Below are 18082 nucleotides of genomic sequence, written 5' to 3' on the forward strand. Positions count from 1 at the left end.
GGGAAAAAAGAGCCAGTCTAAAAAATGGACCCTTAACTTGAAATAACAAACTGATGGTTACCAGAGGGGAGGTGGGGGAGCAAACGGGTGAAATAGGTGAAGGGGATTAACAGTGGACTTATCCTGATGAGTACTGAGTAATATATTAAAATGTTGAATCACTATATTATATACCTGAAACTAATGCATAACACTGTATGTTAATTATACTGGAATTAAAATTTCAAACTTAATACAAAAGCTAGAAGAAACTAGCCCTGCTCACATGGGTTCATGCCCTCTGTTGAAGGAGTCAGAGAGTAATGAAACAAATCTCTAAAGTAGTTAGATTGTGGGGCACCTGGATGACTCAGTTGGTTAAACATCCAACTCTTGGTTTGAGCTCAGGTCATGATCTCATGTGGGATTGAGCCCCAGGGCAGGCTCCACGCTCAGTGAGGGGTCTGCTTGAAGATTCTCTCCCTGTCCCACTTCCCCTGCTCACATGGGTACGATCTCTCTGTCTCTGTAAAATAAAATCTTTTTAAAAAAATACTTAGATTGTAAGAGGTGCTGTTAATATCAGCTTGCTTTATACTTCCTCAGAATGAACTTACCTGATTCCTGCTAAATTTGGTCCCTTTGAATGCTGTAAGTACTTCCATAGCACACACATTAGTAGTAGTGTTTGCCTTTCTCACTAGTTGACCCGTTTTCCGAGATCAGGAGCCTATTTTGTTGTTGTTTATTTCTGTATTTCCGGCACTTAGTCTGGTGTTATTCACATGGTAAGTGCTTAATATCTGTTGAATGAATGAATGGATGGATGGATAGATGGGAGAAAAGTTGTTATCAGTGATAATAACTGAAAATTCAGCATTCCGTGGTAACGCCTGAGAAGTATAGGCACCTGGATTTGGCATTTTGATATTGACAATGACAGGTAAAATGCAGTAGAAAGTAACTATTTCAAACCCTATATGAAATAAATAGCTCATTGCACATTTTTTAATCCAAAAATACAGCTGCTAGGGGAAAGTACTATGTATAAAGTATTAATTTAGGCCTAGTTGAGTAATAAAAAAAATTACAGAGTAGAGTAATACACAATAGGAAGCTCACTTAGCCAACAAATACAGAGGAATTTTTAGTATATACTAGGTCAGTATGAGGTAGAAGAGAAGCCATATAACATGATGGAAACATGATGTTGGTCATATTCCCTTGTTATCGCTGGGGGCTTTCATACAGTAACTAGGTGTCCTACAGACCCACTTGATGGATCTGAAGAGCAATAGTCTAATGTAATGAATATTCTGGGAGCAAGACTTATTCTAAATATGTCAACTTGGATACTGAAGAAATGGAAGGAGGTGCCCCTGTGAAGTACTGGGTCAGAGCAACCAAGCCAAGAAAGAACAGAGGGTAGACTTCTCATGACTGAGCCTGGGTCTTCCGAGAGGTCAGAAGCCTCAGGACTCGTGTGACTTGGGAGTTACTTCAGTCTGGTGAAATGTGGCACTGAGCAGAACATAATCTTTGTCTGGACATATGCAGTATAGTACTTACTGGTCAGACCAAGAAGCTAATGACATGCAGTCTGATCTACCTAGTGGAAGAAGTACCAGGAGAACCCAAAGAAGATAGAACACATCTTGTACCTGCTGTTAGATTTAGACCCTTGCTACAAGTAATATACTACTATACTTTAGTAACTGCGCAGAGGTACCTGAGAAGAAGTAAAAAAAAAAAAAAAAACATGAAAAACTTTCCTGGCATGGGCTAAAAGGACCGAGGTTTACTTTTTGTAAAGATATATAACAGCTCATCAGAAGTGTTCCTAATGACATTGAAAAATTACAAAATCACAGGAATGATGGGTAGTAGAATGTGGCTGATTGAAACCTATATATAATGTCTAATCTGTATTCACTCATGCTGCATAGATTAACTGAGTACAGTTATTATATGTCATGGACTACTAAATGCCACAAAAACAGACGTGTAAAGCAAGACACCTAAGTTGGTGTTATTTGCTTCTTAAAATTTTTTTGTGGTCTTTACCAGAATTAATTTGTGATTGCTTACCTAAATAATACACATTAAGATTAATAAAAGGAAAACAAAAAATAATCTAAAGGAACATTAGGTTTAGCCTAGTTGATTTAACTGGGTCCAGTTAACTATAAGTTTTCTGACAGTAAGGGCAAAGGGAGATTATATTGTTAGGTATCAGAAACAGTTTTTCCTGGTAGTGTTTGTGAGATAAATTTATTATGTGGATTCCTTGTATAAAAGAAATTAAATAAATCCAGTGAATGATAATCTCAATATTTATACAGTGAGTGCAGAAGTAGACATTTAAAGGCTGTATATGGGGACGCCTGGGTGGCTCAGTTGGTTAAGCAGCTGCCTTCGGCTCAGGTCATGATCCCAGTGTCCTGGGATCGAGTCCCACATCGGGCTCCTTGCTCCGCAGGGAGCCTGCTTCTCCCTCTGACTCTGCCTGCCACTCTGCCCGTGCTCGCTCTTGCTCTCTCTCTCTCTCTCTGACAAATAAATAAATAAAATCTTTAAAAAAAAATAAAAAAAAATAAAGGCTGTATATGATTCTGTTTCTTTTCTTTTTTTAAGAGAGGAAGAGCAAGACAGAGTTGGGGAGGAGCACAGGGAGAATCTTAAGCAGGCTCCATGCTGAGTGCCAAACTGGATACCGGTCTTGATCTTGGAACCCTGAGACCATGACCTGAGCCGAAATCCAGGGTCAGACACTTAACCCACTGAGCCACCCAGACAGCCCTTATTTTGACCTTTTTAGTTTTTTAAGATTTTATTTATTTATGTGACAAGAGAGTCACAGCAAGGAGGGAACACAAGTAGGGGGAGTGTGGGAGAGGTTGAAGCAGGCTTCCTGCTTAGCAGAAAGCCTGATGGGGGCTTGATCCCAGGACCCTGGAATCATGACCTGAGCTGAAGGCAGACCCTTAACAACTGAGCCACTCAGGTGCCCCTCTTTGGATCTTTCTTAAAAGGCTAAGGCAAAAGAGTCTAGTAGTGGTGATAAGACACATGCATATATGTGAAACTATGTACATGATAAGGTGTATACAGAAATAATTAGAATACAAGGTAGAAGGTGATAAGTACCAGGGAGAGTAATAGAGAAATTGATATGGGAGTTGGAGGGGGGGAAGATTAGTTCCAAGATAAAAGGGAGGGACAAGGTCATGACTGATCCTTGAAGGTGGTAGGATTTGGACATGTGAAGATCAGAGGAGGGTGTTCTCTTACCCTCAGATTATGTATTAGAATTTAGAAATAGCCACATGAAGTTAAATGTCTAAGACAAACATGCTAAAAACTAATGAAAGGACTGCAAGAAAGACAATGTGCTACACCTTAAATATATATAATATTATGTATGAATTAGTCTCAACAAAACTGGAAAAAAACAAATCTCAGTATATGGAGATTACACCAGGAAGGAAGGGAAGAAGGGAGGGTGGGAGAAAGAGAGGAAAAGAAAAGAAAAGGGAAGGGAATGTGCAATCTCTATGGCTTCGAAAGTATATGTGGTTTCACATGCCTGCATAATCTCACAAAACCTCGGTTTCTTCAACCCTATATTAGAGATAGTAGTAACTACCTGATGTAATTTTTGTAAGCATTACAGGAATTAATGTACATGAGAACACCTCGCACAATACTTTATATGACCTGGCTACATAGTGACTTATAATTTCTTCCCTTCCATTCAAGGTAGAAAAAGGTAGACCTAAGGATTTGGATAATAGGAACCGACCATATGGGGCACCTGGGTGGCTCAGCAGGTTAAGCCTCTGTCTTCGGCTCAGGTCATGATCTCAGGGTCCTGGGATCGAGCCCCATATCTGTCTCTGTGCTCAGGGGGAAGCCTGCTTCTCTCTCTCTCTGCCTGCCTCTGATCTCTGTAAAATAAATAAATAAAATCTTTATTAAAAAAAAAAAAAAAAGAACCAACTATATGTGGTTGTTGAAAGTCACAAATGCTTTCTCCGTGACTGGTAGAGGCTACAGATGACCCACTGTTAAAGTGGGTAACTCTAAGTAAAGGTGAAAAATCAAAAGTTCCAGAGGAATGCATCTCCCTAGAACACCATTCTAATAAGGAGATTCTTAATGATATTAAACATGAAGTCTTGTATTTAAACAAATAACAGAGTAGGATAACATAAAAGCAGCATATAGGAAAATACTAAGAACCTTTTGTTGTTTCCAAATTCAACATGAATTCAATTCATATAGCTGCGAAAGAATAAGAGAGAAAAAAGTCACTTAACAGATGACGCATTAAGTCTTGGGTGTCAGTTGCCAAATCCAGTGCTTACCTTCCAGTCCTGACTTGCCTTAGTCCTTATGTAACATTTACAATGTTGGCCACACAGTCTTGACTCCCAGAGATGCACATTCCTCATTTTTTCTACTATGAGTGTTCCTCGGATTTTTTCAAGCTTCTTTTTCCTGGCCCCTGCCCCTCAAATGCTAGTTTTTTTCAAGTTTCTCTCCTCAGTGTCTACTGTAAAGTTCTTAGTTTCTGTCTTCTTTCCTTGAGCCTACATAGATGCTGAAGTCTCTTCTATACCTGCCATCCTGTCTGAAACCTTCCTCCAGTCCAGCTAGTTTGCAGTTTATTCCCTTCCCTACTTTTCCACACTAACCCCACTGTTCTTATCTGTGTGTTCTCTGGGATGTCCCAGTCCATTCTAAGATTAGAACATCCGAAGACATCTCTGCGTCTCTCACCAAGAGCCCTGTCCTAGTGATCAGGTTCATTTATCCAGTTGTTGAATTACCGTGCTTCCATACCCTGCCATATCTTCCAGACACTCATAAAGCAGACTGTCTGAAATTTACCTAGTGCTATTTCCCCAGCCTGGTCTTGCTGTCACAGTTTCTATTTGCAATGGTAAGTTCACTGTGTTTCATCGGTAATACTATCCACCCTCTCATCCAAAGTACAAACTATAGAATCCTGTCCTTCACAAAGTCCTGCCAGTCTTACCTTTTGAATATTTCTTGATTTCATTGTTGTCTCTCCCACTCCTGTTCCCACTTTTAATTCTCATTGTTCTTCTGGAATAGTAAAGACTCTCAACTGGTCTCCTTTACCTCCTAAAATTGGCCTCTTCCCACTCCTCACCATCCTAGCCCCGCCTCGGCCCCCAGCTATCTGTGGAAGGAAAAAAAAAAAAAAAAAAACAACCCTGCCTGGCTGAATGATAGATCTAACCTTCTCACTGGAGTATTCCATTGCCTCCAAAATGGAGTTCAGTCTCTAGTCTGGCATGACATTAAAAACAAAACAAAAACAGTCTTGTCTGTTCAACATCTCCAGCTTCATTTCTCTCATTTCCGTTTCTAACTTCTGAGTTGGCTGTGATTCTAAGAATACACTATTCAGTGATTTAAAATGGGCCTCTGTTAGTCTTTCCACTCCACTTTCATGCCTGCTTTTAGGCTTCACATATTCTGTTCCATCCTTTCCTAGGTAATTCTTATTCATATCCCTTCTCCAGGAAGCTTTCTCTGACTCCCTAGTTTGGGTTGAGTATTGGTCCTCTATCCATCTGTGACATCTTGATTAAACACTGTAATTGCATTTACAATACTATGTTGGTCTGGTACAAATAAGTGATCAACAAGTATTTGCTAATTTTTTTTTTTTTTTTAAGATTTTAAGTAATCTCTACATCCAATGTGGGGCTTGAACTCATGACCCAAAATCAAAAGTTACACCCTCCACCAACTGAGTCAGCCAGGTGCCCCAGGGTTTGCTAAATTTTAATGTGTTTCTCTGCCATAATAGCCAGTAAGTTCCTCGAAGCCTTATTCATCTTTTATCTTTACCAAGTAGCTCTGTGTTCACTTCCTTCTGTGCTCCACGTGACTATTACATATCTCTACTCGGATAGCTCACTAGTGTTACAAACTGCCTATTTCTAAAATCAAATGCATATAAAGCTCCTTTTTTCTCTAGTCCTCCCACCCTTCCCCTATAAAAGAAAAAGAAACCGTCTAATCTGCTCCTCCTCCTGAATCCTCTAGCTCTCGCTCACGTCTATGCAAAACAGAAATACGGTCATGGATGCCCCTTCTCCGTCCATCTTCACTTTACCAAATCTTGATGGGGCTTCACTAGAAAGCAGACCCATTCTGGATGACTTCCAGTTCTGAAATTCTATTATTTATCGGTAATCAGTGGCCTGGCTTATACAAAAAATATATAGCATTTTTAGGTTGAAAGATGTAGCTTAGTAAGTGATTGAGCTTTTAGATTCTGGAATAAAATCGCCTGGTTCACATCCCGCATTTGCCACTTTCTTAGCTATGTGACTCTGGGGTTAGTAATTTAATATTTGTCTACATTTGTTTCTTCATCTATAGAGTGAGGATTAAGTGAGATAATGCAGAGAAAACACTTACCATAGTGCATAGACATAATAAGCACTTCACAAGTAAGTAAAATGACCTTGTATTATATTCAAGTAGGTGCTTTCCTTTGCTTTCAGTGTGGTTTCAAAATCTAAAGGAGCTAAGATTGGTAATTACTCATCTTTCATGTTTGTTAGGAAAATTTTTTTAAACCTACCTTTTATCTTTTAGTGGTGAGGAAACTCTTCTCTGCTTTAAAGAGTAGCCTTTTGGTATGTAGGCTGTAATAGAATTTGAAATCATTTTTATCGTTGTAAAATTTGTGTAAGGATGATCATGTCTGATGGAAATACAAGACGTCATCATTATTTTCCTTTCTCCTCTAGTCTCTTGACTTTTTTATTTCTCACAGAAGTACAGACATTTGGCTTCTAGGGGGTGCTAAACCACACCAACAGCAGAACTGGGACATTGCCTGTGTCAACCTAGAGCCACAAAGGCCATGCTTTCTGATTATGTCTGTGCCTGTCTCAACAAGGACAGGACAGACTAAAGACAGGATAGACTAAAGGCACTGCTGAACTGTGGGCAACCTCAAGAGAATGGCAGACGTGACTGAGTGCTTGGTAACAGATGACAGTATTGGACAGCTTGGCCTCTGGAGGAAGATTGCCTGGGTTACTGGCCATTTCTAGCATTATGACCTTAAGTAAGTTATCTAACCTCTCTGTTAAATAGCCTTAGTTTTATCATCTCTAAAAATGGAGGTAATCTGTGTTAGGGTGTTTTGGGAAGGATTAAATGAGTTAGTATATGAAAAGCACTTAGAATAGTGCCTGCTGTATAAATATTTGCCATTGTTATTATTATTGACAGTGCTGGTTGTGGTGATTGACAGCAGCCAAGAAGCAGCTAGAGGCTTCCTTTAACTAGATGAAGTAGCATGCCAGCCAAAGTTGTTGGCCTGTTCTAGGTACACTAGAAAGCCATATACCTTAAAGCTTCTCTAACAGTCCATTTACAAGGTAACCTTCACTATATCCGCAAAGAAATGAAATGCCGAAGCACAAGCCCATAGTCAGCTACCCAGGACTTCACTGGCCTTCATTCATAATTAAAGGATTTGGACTGGCTGGTTTCTAAGGCCCCTTCCAACTGTGAATATGTGAATCTTCATTCACTGGTTAAATACATTTATTCTTGTGCTCTTGTTTTCCTTTGAGGTTTGCTTGATTTAGTATCCCTTTTCTTTTTATTTATTTATTTCTAAGATTTTATTTTTAAGCAATCTCTACACCCAACCTGGGGCTTGAACTTAAAATCCTGAGATCAGGAGTTGCATGCTCTACCAACTGAGCCCCCCAGGTGCCCTTAGTGTTCCTTTTAATATGCTTGTCAGCATGAGTTCATATATTGAGTTCATGTTAATGTTACATTCATCTGTTTCTCAGACCATGTCTTGAATTTGCAGTAATAGCTAGAGCTAGGCACATGAAAAGTCCTTCGTTTTTTTATTATGATGTAAATTTGCAATCATAAATCAAAGTAGATGCAACTCCCTCACCAAGATTCAAAATTGTCAGCTCATGGCCAATCTGTTTCATATACTTCCTCCTCTAGTTATTTTGAAACATATTCCCAGCATGATAATTGCTTTAATCATAAGTATTTCAGCATACAGCTCTAAGAGATAAACTTTTTCAAAGATACATAATCTACAATAATTGTTAGATGATAATAGATATATAAGCTACATATCGTCATCACATATAATAACAATAAACACCTATTTGTGGCTGAACCAGTCTTTAGAAAGAAAAGCGGACTAGCTGTTAGCCTAGCCTAGCATGAGGGTTTAGCCATGATCATTCATTCAACAAAATATCCATGTGAGATGACCCAAAAAAAAAAAGAGCCTAAGTATTAACTAATGTACCAAGGACTCTCTCCTGAGTCATTTAGTAAGGATTTCAATTCTGAAAAGTACACCCCAAACACCAATTAAATATGCCAGAAGCAATTTATTCATCCTCCTAGAGAAAAATAAAAGTGGAATGTCTTTTTTGAATTGTGGTTTTCCATGAGTGTGGGTAGGCCATTTATTAATGAATTATTAAGGAAGTCTGAATTTCATTTGTGAGGCAGCACTTGATTTCAGATGCTCTGATTCTCAGGTGGCTTTTAAGCCAGTTGAAGGATTTAAGAAGAACAGTCTTTCCATGTTCATTTATAGTTATTTCTTTAAAACCTGTAAATATTAAACCACTTGTCCTATATACAACATTAGGAAAAAAACAGACTAATGTCTGATTCTTATTTTTCAGAACCTGAGATTTTTCTGTTTCCTTCCTTATAACTTTGTAATCAAGCATCTCTGTAAGTTCTGTTTACCGAGAGTAGAAATAATACAGGTATATCTAGTGTCCCATAGTTCTTCCTATGACCTTAAGCAATTTCTTTTTAACATTTTTCATTTTTATTCCTATCTCTTAGAAAAGATGACTTTGAAGAGTCCCTTCACATGTATTTACAGTGAAATTTGGGGAAAAGAACTCATTTCCATGACATTCTAAAATCTAAAGAAAATTTCCTTTTTTTTTGTTTTTTAAGTGGATAACTAACTTTTTTTTAAAAAGACTACTTATTTTAGAGAGAGACAGCACAAGGGGCAGCGGGGGGATAGGGAGGGGCAGAGGAAGAGAAAGAGAATCTTAAGCAAGCTCCCAGCCCAGCGTGGAGCCCAACTCCAGGCTCGGTCTCATGACCGGGCACCCAAGCACCCCAAATGACTAATGTTTTAAGATAGAGTTCACCAAACTGGATCATCATTCATTCCTAGGAGAGACTTGTGTAATACAATTCATTCTACTTTTTAAAAACCTTACTGATAATAGGAAGTTGTACACAACTGAAGTTGTATGTGGCACTGGCTCTAAAATAGCCTGTTTTCATTATGTCAGACCAAAACTGGACCTTTATAGCTGCACCGGTCTTTTTAGTCATCAGATTTTTGTTGATATTTAAAAATGAACTTCTGTCTTTTAAACTGTTCCAGGTTTATAGGGAAGTTGCCAAGATAGTACAGAGAGTTCCCATAAATCCCTTCCTTACCCAGTTTCCCCAAATGTGAACATCTTACATTACCATGGAACCAGCACTGGTTCTTTAGTACAACTATGGAACCAGTATATGTATATTACTATTAATTAAATTCTGTACTTTATTAAGATCTCACTTATTTTTCCCTAATGTCCGTTTCAGGGGATCACATTATATTTAATCAGCATGTTCCCTTAGACTCCTCTAGGCTGTGAGAATCATTCAGTCTTTGTTTTTCATGGAATTGACAGTTCTGAATAGTACCAATAGGGATTCTATGGAATATCACTCAATTTGTATTTATCTCTCAGTTACACTAAGGTTATAGGTTTGGGAGAAGAAGATAGTAGAGGTGTTTGCCCTTTTTATCATGTCATGTTTAGGGGTACATGATGTCTATGTGGCATCACTGATGATGTTAGTCTTGGTCAGTTGGCTGAGGTAGTGTTTGCCAAGTTTTTATACTATAAAGTTGCTTTTCCCCACTTCTCCGCGCCCTTCCTCTTTGGGAGCAAGTCAGTTAAATGCAGCCCATACTCAAGGCAGAAGAGAAGTTAATCTTCACCTTCTTGAGTGTTGGAGTACCTATATTAAATATTTGGAATTTACCTATATAGAATCTTGGTTTTTTTTCCTTCCTTGGTTCCTTCCTTCCTTCCTTCCTTCTTTCTCTTTTTCATTCATGTATGTCAGTATGAAGTCATGGATTTTATACTTTGGGAGAACCAGTCATACTTTGACTCTCCCTCCCCTTAAAGGAGCCACAAGTGGTGTGTACAACTCTCAGCCATGTTTTTTTTGTTGTTGTTTTTTTGTTTTTTTCATTTATTTATTTTCAGCATAACAGTATCATTATTTTTTCACCACACCCAGTGCTCCAAGCAAACTGTGCCCTCTATAATACCCACCACCTGGTACCCCGACCTCTCACCCCCCTGCCACTTCAAACCCTTCATATTGTTTTTCAGAGTCCCTAGTCTCTCATGATTCACCTCCCCTTCCAATTTACCCCAACCCCCTTCTCTCTAATTCCCCATGTCCTCCATGCTTTTTGTTATTCTCCACAAATAAGTGAAACCATATGATAATTGCCTCTCTCTGCTTGACTTATTTCACTCAGCATAATCTCTTCCGGTCCCGTCCATGTTGCTACAAAAGTTGGGTATTCATCCTTTCTGATGGATCAACCATGTTTTTTTAAAACTTTAAATTTTGAGGGGTACCTGGCTGGTCCAGTAGATTAAGCATCTGCCTTCCGCTCAGGTCATGATTCCAGGGTCCTGGGATCAAGCCCCGCATCAGGCTCCCTGCTCAGAGGGGAGGCTGCTTCTCTTTCTCTTCCTTGCTTGTGCTCTCTCTTGCTATCTCTGTTATTGTCTCTGGGTTTCTCTTGCAAATAAAGAAATACAATCTTAAAATAAACTTTACATTTTGAGATAGAGATTTCCACGCAGTTAGGAGAAATAACACAGAATGGCCCCATATTCACTTCATATGGTTTTCCCCAGTTGCAGTAAGGAATTGATGCAGTCCACCAACCTTATTTACATTTCACCAGTTTTATATCCACTCATTTCTATGTATTTGTGTATTTTCACATGTATGAATTTCTGTGACTATTAGTTATCAAACTTAAGTGCTACTTCTGTGAGTACAAAAAAGGGACTGTACAATGAAAAAAATAGATACAGCTTTTGGCTTTATCGGACATAGGCTACTCAAAATAAAGGCCACTGGAATGTCTCTATGTTTACGGTGGTTCTGCTCTGTATTCAAAGTGTTTGTGGCTCAGGTAATGGTATACATTTTTGTGAATGGGCTCTTTATGGGGAGCGTATTGTGTTACTTTTGCAAGAGCAGTTTGAAAGTTCATTGCTTTTTTAAAGGTTTCCTAAAGCTGCTAAACATTTTCTGTATAATCTAAGAAATTACTTTCCCATACCAGCAGGTGGAAGCAAGAGCAGTCTTATTGTGGACTTCACTTTCTGAGTCTACTGGCATATTCTGTAGATAATCTGTCCATGACTCAAAGTATCTTTATGATATATCCCTTACTTAATTACTTTTCTTCTTTGCTTTATTACCTTATTTGTTTCGTGTCTTGGGCTGAACTTAATAGTCATTCTAGGACAAACTTAGATTTTTCATTACTTTTCTAGCTCATTGACTCAGCAGTTAACAACGTGTATACTTTGCACTAAGGTATTACTCCACATTTGCTAAGAAACACAGAGGTGACTAAGACATGGAGTGTGTTCTTAAAGAGCTTCGATTATAGTAGAATTAGAAGGAAAATGTCTTCATTCTTCCCCTGACCTAGGATAAATAGATCAGTGTGCCTTTCTAGTGTTTGATCAGCAAATCGATGGCTGGTATTCAATCTTCATACCGATTTCAGTGCATTCAACAAACATCTACTGAGTATCAGGCACTTTATAAAGACTTAACTTATAAATTTGTGCTTTTTTCCTTACAGATTAAAAAAAGGCCAAAGCAGTGCTCACTTCAGCAGCACATATTCTAAAATTGGAATGATACAGAGAAGATTAGCATGGCCCCTGCACAAGGATGGCACACAAATTCATGAAGCATTCCATATTTGTAGATGAAACCAAAGAGGGAAACAAACCATAAGAGATTCTTGATCTCAGGAAACAAACTGAGGATTGCTGGAGGGGAGGGGGGAATGGGAAGGATGGGGTGGCGGGGCAGTGGACAAGGAGGGTGTGTGCTATGGTGAGTGCTGGGAATTCTGGCGAATCACAGATCTGTACTCCTGAAACAAATAATACATCATATGTTAATTAAAAAGAAAAGACCAAAGTAGTCTTTAGCTATATCATTTATATTTTAGCTTTTTAATACAGATTGCATAGAGTAAGTATCCAGTTGACATATAGACCCTGAACTTAAGGAATTTAGAAATTAGAAGTAGCCAGTTTTAGTAACATTTCCTGGAATACACTTGGAAGACCTTCCACAAATGCTAATGGAAATAAAATGGAAGTATGATAACTCTTGATCAATTCTGCTAGCTATTTAGCAATAGCTAATAAGAATAATAATAAAATTTTGAAAGTAAAATTAAAATTTTTATTTTTCAAAAAGATTTTATTTATTTATTTGATACTGAGAGAGGGAACACAGCAGGAGGAGTGGGAAAGAGAGAAGCAGACTTCCTGGGGAGCAGGGAGTCTGATACGGGGCTCCATCCCAGGACCCTGGGATCATGACCTGAGCAAAAGGCAGATGCTTAATGACTGAGCCAACCAGGCATCCCTAAAATAAAAATTTTATACAAAGGATATAAAAGAAAGAAGAGTGTGTGTATGTGTTTGTCTTTCTGTATGTGGAGAGTGAGGAATACAGAACTATCCCATGGCAGATTTGCTTGCTCTGTCCTCTAAATGCCCCATCACTCTAGTCATATAAAATTTGCTGCCTTGTATTCTCTTTGTCCCTTCCTCACAAGTCTGTAAGCTCCTGCAGGGCAATAACTATGTCTTATCTATGTGGCTTCTTGGGATGATTAAATAAGGAAAGTCATGTAAACTCTTGATATAATGCCAGCACAGTAGCAGGCTCTTAATAAAGAGCGGGGGTCATGATGATACTTAACAGTCATATGTGTGGCAAGTTTCTAGCATAGGAACCTAGATGATTAGTAAACTGGGAGTGGGAATTCACGAGATCAGATTTCAAACATGTTGCATTTGAGATGTCTTCGGGTCTGAGCTCTAGCTAAATATCTGGATGGAGCCATGTGATACACCAACTTTTTTCAGTGGGTACGGGAAGAGAAGCCAGCAAAGGAGACTGAGAAGAAATGATCAGAAAAGTGGGAGAATGACTAAGAAAGAGTAAAAGTAAGTTTTGCCAGGGAACTTTTAGTGAAATAACGTAGACGAATTAGTGATAAGGAAGTAGAGGCAGTAAGTGGAAAATTTGTAGGATGCAAAAATTGAAGACCATAAGTTGGAAGACACATCTTTCTTTAAAACTAAGAGAAAAATCACATGAATGGGTAAAGGTTCAAGAGATTATTATACTTAATTGCATTCCCTGTAAACTCAGTAATCAACCTAGAAGGATCTTTCTGGACATAAGTTGTGGTAAGGAACATCAAAAGTAATAATTTCGGCCAAGAATCTGAATCTCTGTTTGGTAAAGGTGACTTATTCGAAGGCTATACCTTAGTAAAGTATTCCAATACTATACCTTAATAAAAGTAAAAGATGACTTATTCCAAGGCATGTAATTCTATAAAACTCTATTCATGGAACATTTCTGTCCTAAGTCAAATTTAAAAGGCCTTTAAATGGGGGTACCTGGGTGGCTCAGTCTTTAAGCATCTGCCTTCAGCTCTGGTCGTGGTCCAAGGGTTCTGGATCCCTGCTCTGCAACGAGCCTGCTTCTCTGTCTGCCCCTCCCCCCACTCATTCTATCTCTCTCTTTCTCCCTCCCTCTCTCCTCTCCTCCCTCCCTCTTGCTGTCTCAAAATAAGGTCTTTTAAAAAATTAAATGTCCTTAAATGAAAAAGCTGTTGCCTAGACCACTAGTAACTCGAATACCAGATGCTTACCTTTTGAAGAGAGCTCTAAGTAGGGGCACCTGGGTGGCTCAGAGGGTTAAGCCTCTGCCTTCGGCTCAGGTCATGATCTTAGGGTCCTGGGATCGAGTCCCATGTCGGGCTCTTGCTAGCAGAGAGCCTGCTTCCTCCTCTCTTTCTCTGCCTGCTTCTCTACCTGCTTGTGATCTCTGTCTGTCAAATAAATAGATAAAATCTTTAAAAAAAAAGAGAGAGAGAGCTCTAAGTACCCAAACTGGAGGACTCAGTAATGACTGATTACTAATCCTGAATCTGTTCCTGTGCAAGAGTTGATTTAGAAGAAAAATTATTAGCAACATTCAGGATGCTGGAATCCAGTAGGTGCTGTTTTTTCCAGTCTGTACCATCTTCTCTGATTGCAGATCAGAGCTTTATCTAATGCTCTACAGAGGCTAAATACGCTGAAATAGAATGACTTGTATATTGGACATGTAGCTAATAGAAGAAAAGTATTAAATAACCTTAAGTGGAATTTTTGGGGTAAGCCTGTCACTATTGAAATATACATGTACCTCAAACTATGTTAAGGTCAGGGTTTCCATGTATCATGAAAACCCAGTCTCTGCTCAAGGTCTGTTGGACACACAACCAAGTCAATAGGTGATTACTCTTCAGTCTGATAAGTGCTTTGGTCACTGGACATGTAATATCGGTTAACAGAGGAATAATTCCTAAAACAGCTGAAGGTAGTCAAAAAAGGCTTAATTTGAGTTAAGATTGAAAATCGAATTCTGGGAGCATTGCAGTCCCCAGTAGCTGCTTAGGGATAAACATTAGTTTTGAGGTCAGTACTAGGACTGTTTGCCAGGTGTTTTAAAGAATTGGGGCAAGTTTTAGGAAATGCTGTGTCACCACTTTAGAGAAGGGATGAGGACATGGATAAAATATAAATTTGGGAGAATAGAAGTTAAGAGGCTTTGCAGGAATGATCTTTGCTCTAGTCCTGACTCTAAGAAAACACATCTCCCTGCGTGGATATTTATTTGTGATGTTGAAGGAAGATAGTGTTGCTGCAGTGAGTTAGCCACATCAGTCCCATTTCCTTTCAGGTATACAGTGAGCACCTACTGTGTGCTCAGCAGTGTGCCTTGTGTTAGAGTTGGGGATTTTGACAAAAGACATGGTTATTGTGCTTGGGAAAGCCCTAGTGTAATTCAGAGTATGAGTCAAGCCAATTGAACAGGTGGGTGATAGTAATTTAAATGCCTAAAATGAATGGCATAAGTAAAAAGTGATAGAATCTCAGATTTGGATGAATAGGAATGGTCAAAGAAGCCCTGATGGCAGGAAATGGAAATTAAACTATGCTTCAAAAGAATATGAATTCAGTAAGTCACAGCATTTCTGAAAGTAGTTCCATAAAATGTTTTGCAAAACTTTTAAGACAGTAATTAACTAAGAATAATTGTAGCTTGTTCATATTTCTAGATGAAATTCTGCAACCTGGTGATCTCTTTCAAAATCTATGTCACTTGGTTTTTTTGGTTTGTTTGTTTGTTTCCTAAACCTTATTTGTTTGTGGGACACAGGACCCAGGAGCAGTAACAAATGCCCCTTCCTTTATAGTATTCCATTATAGTATAGTATTATAGTATTCTGTATTATTTCTTAGTCAAAAATTTTAGAGTTCTGTGTTGAAAAGTGCTTTAAAGAGAGAAGAGACAATGAAGAAGGTATGGGTGGTACAGGACTAATAGAGCCTGGAAGTTTATAGAAAGAAAAGCAAACAAACTAATGTTTAATTATATAGTAGAAATCTCAGCTTTAATCTAGAGTCTCATTTTCAAATAATTGCATGTAATAACTCCTGTAGAGAAGACAGCATCATGCTGTGTTGCCTGCTTTCAACTTTGGTACTTCGCAGTTGCAAAAAGTTACCAGAAAAATCCTCACGAGATTCTCAAGGGTACAATCACATTTGATAGAGTGATTGCAGGTGCACTGGTTTCCCGCACAGGTGCAGCTCTGCAGGGCTGCAGAGCCACTGAAGGGGAAGAAAAGACAAAGGTACCAGCATCTGAAGGGTTGAATGAGCTTGAAATCATAACAAAGGGGAATAGGGATATTCAACAAAATGATGATGGAAGAGGAAAAGCGGAGACAATACAGGTAGAAAAATTTTCAATAGATCACAATGTTTTAGTTAGAAGTCGGAGGGAATCCTTTTGTCTCCTTTTCTTTGGTAACAAGAATTATGAATCCTAAATGAAATTAAAACAGAATCCTAGACGGTTTTTTAATTTTATTTATTTATTTTATTTTTTATAAACATGTATTTTTATCCCCAGGGGTACAGGTCTGTGAATCACCAGGTTTACACACTTCACAGCACTCACCAAAGCACATACCCTCCCCAATGTCCATAACCCCACCCCCCTTTCTCCCAACCCCCCTCCCCCCATACGGTCTCTAACTTCTGTTGCTTTCTTTTTATCCCTTCTGTATTCGGGGAATATTATCACTTCAAGGAAGGGGTATGTTTTCATTAATTCCAAAAGAAACTGTACAAGGGTAATTATGGGTCTGTCTTTTCAGCCAGGGTAGAGGTGCTCATATCTTTGCTAATTTCACTGAGTTAAAATCATGTATGCTGTGATCACACATTCAACCTTTAGACAAATATTGGGAAATAAAGGAAAACTAGTAGAGGTTCATCTTATCAGTAAATGTTTGAAGTTATTTTCCCTTAAAGGTGTGTAACAATAATGAAAATTAGTAATAATTGGTTTTTACTTGAAAGAGTTGAGAAAAGACCAGGGTGGTCAAGGTGCAGAAGTGCTATGTTTCAGTCATCACTTGCTGGTCATTACATCAGCAATCCCAGGGCTAGCCTCTTCACTTATACTAGAACTTCCTTGGAAAGCCAGTCATTTGTGGTCATGGTTGACTCCTCCTTGAGCCTCAGTTCTGTCTTGCCATAGGGGGATTATGGAAATAATTATTTTGGACACTTTTAGCCAACTCCACACATTGAACTTTGCATACCTATTATTCTTAGCCATCACCAAGCATTTAAGACCCCCCAGTCATCCATCATTTCTTGTTGTGACCTTCATACTTTTGTGTGTGTATGCTCATTCTTTTATCAGTTAGGATCCTCTATGAAGTAAATAACATAAAACTGCCTTCAAACTGGCATAAACATAACTGGAAAGTAGCTGTAGGTCAGGTTTCAGAAGTAATTGACCATAGGGGTTCTGGGATATCAGTAAATATTTGCTTTCCTTCCCTTAGTCTTCTGTTCACAGTGTTTGTTTCATCATAAGTCAGGTTCTACTCTTTGTTATAAGGTGGATGTCAGCTGCTATCAAGGACATAAGCTTGCTCAATTATATACATTAGGAATAGGAGTTCTGTGGGTAGAGACAACCACCTTCACGTAGATCATGGACTGGGGCAGGGGGGCTTATTGATTCATGGGTGCCGTGAAACAAATGTATATCTACTTAGTTAGAGGGAAGCAGTAAATGGCTGGACAACCCACACCTATCTAGCTATCTGTTCTACTCCTAGACTTCTCTCTTGCAATTTCTGGAACCCTTGTCCCATGATAAACTCCTCCACTTTCTTTATACTCTCTGGATTGTCTTTTCTTCTATTAACCTTTCCTGGAATCCACTCAAGCCTGGGGAAAATATTTTCTCTATCTCCCTCTTTCTTCTACACCCCATATACCACAATGGAAGGAGGAAAGACCACATCTTCTTTGTTCCCCAGCTGCTGCCTTGCCCCCAGTTATGCTCCCAGACCAGCACTTCTTCACCATTAAATAAAAACCCCTTCGAGGCTCACAGTCTGCTTTTCTCATTCTATGCCCTGTTCGTGATATCCTCCACCAACTACCTGGTTTGTCTTCTCCAGTCTTTGAAGACTTTGGTTTTTGGCTCAGTCTTCCTTTCTACTACCAACTCAGCTACCAAGCTTTAGCTAACTCCAATGTCCACATAGATGATTAAAAAAAAAAAAAGATTTTATTTGACAGAG

General features: G+C 38.8%; 1 protein-coding gene and 1 non-coding gene across 3 annotated transcripts in view; both read left to right on the forward strand.

Moving 5' to 3' along the window:
* Window positions 1–18082, forward strand: part of NLN (neurolysin) — a 98208-nt gene that overhangs the window by 20394 nt on the left and 59732 nt on the right. The window lies entirely within an intron of this gene.
* Window positions 11986–12092, forward strand: LOC131832803 (U6 spliceosomal RNA). Its single transcript, XR_009354167.1, has one exon. It is a non-coding gene; the product is annotated as a U6 spliceosomal RNA (small nuclear RNA).

The sequence above is a fragment of the Mustela lutreola genome, chromosome 5 (assembly GCF_030435805.1).
Source record: "Mustela lutreola isolate mMusLut2 chromosome 5, mMusLut2.pri, whole genome shotgun sequence".
NCBI lineage: Eukaryota > Metazoa > Chordata > Mammalia > Carnivora > Mustelidae > Mustela > Mustela lutreola.